Source organism: Otolemur garnettii, unplaced genomic scaffold, assembly GCF_000181295.1.
Source record: "Otolemur garnettii isolate 467f Iridium unplaced genomic scaffold, OtoGar3 scaffold00094, whole genome shotgun sequence".
Lineage (NCBI taxonomy): Eukaryota > Metazoa > Chordata > Mammalia > Primates > Galagidae > Otolemur > Otolemur garnettii.
Genome location: NW_003852489.1, coordinates 7,695,204 through 7,696,503, shown reverse-complemented (window position 1 = coordinate 7,696,503; position 1,300 = coordinate 7,695,204). Strand labels below are relative to the sequence as shown.

The 1,300-nt window shown below is 34.6% G+C and overlaps 1 protein-coding gene across 2 annotated transcripts in view; it reads right to left on the bottom strand.

Moving 5' to 3' along the window:
* Window positions 1-1,300, bottom strand: part of LOC100942723 (C-C motif chemokine 15) — a 9,124-nt gene that overhangs the window by 894 nt on the left and 6,930 nt on the right. The window lies entirely within an intron of this gene.

Below are 1,300 nucleotides of genomic sequence, written 5' to 3'. Positions count from 1 at the left end.
TTAACAGATCACGTGAGTCTGAGTATATATCTGGTGACATGTCTCTGATTCCCAGGGCATGCCTTCCATGCATTGATTTATGCCTTTATGTGTAAATACCCATTTCCCTGAAATGTCTAAAACCAAATTGTAACCCAGCCACCCCAAGGCCACTTGCTCAAGGCTTCTTGGGTGTGGCTCTCCTGGTAAGGCTCAGAAGAAACCTCTAAATTATTTTACACAGTTTGAGTTCTTTTCTGTAACAATGGCAAAAGACACTGTTTTCTAAACTATGGTCAAAGCTTCAAAGATTAGCTGTGTTAGCAGGGAGCAGAAGATGAGACCAAATGTGAATTCGTGGTTAATCTCTTTAGGGTTATAATAATTCTCAACTTTTTTCATTGTCTTGAGACATTTTTGCTCATACAGTAGTGATTCAGCATGATAAAGGTTATTTGGTTATCAATCAGTTTTCTCCTAGTGATTTCATAGGCAAATCACCTTAAAAGTAAGCATAACTTTTTAGACTTTTTTCCAAATAAATAATAATTTTGTTGTTGTTTAGAGTTCAGGGCTATCTTTTGAATTTTATGAGATAGTTTACCAGGATGTCCTAAATACATATACATAAACTTACATGCTTTCATAGAGGTCTATATAAAATTGTTATAAACTCCATCTTTAAACGTTTTTCTTAATGTCCTTTAACTTCAGGGATGAAATTTCTTAGAAACTTATACCTATTAAGAAAAATATCTAAAAATTGGAAGTGGACAAAAGGGATGACTGCATACTTTTCCAAGTCATATTGGAACATTGTCTAATAGGCCCACAGGAGGATTCCTAAAATCTATAGGGGAATATACTGATGTACTTTTGATCGATGCCCTGTTTACTATTGATTAGGCACTAGACATTCTGAAATGACATATTAATTTGCAAATTATTGGCTAGCACAGATGCAAATGATTTCGGTCCACTAGAAAAGATTATCCTAAGGTTACAGTTTTATTACTGCCTTACACAGAATATTAATATATGTTCTTAATAACTTAACAAGCATTTTTCAGCATATCACTGCCAACTAACTATATGTACATCTGCTTCTCAAATGATCTTTGAATTATTATTATTATTTTTTTTCTATTTTTGGCTGGGGCTGGGTTTGAACCCACCACCTCCAGCATATGGGGCTGGTGCCCTACTCCTTTGTGCCACAGGTGCCACCCGATCTTTGAATTATTTTAATGGCTCCCTCACTAATGGGTTGAACACATCTTTGACATATTACTCAATCTAAATTTTTTTTTTTTTTCAGTTT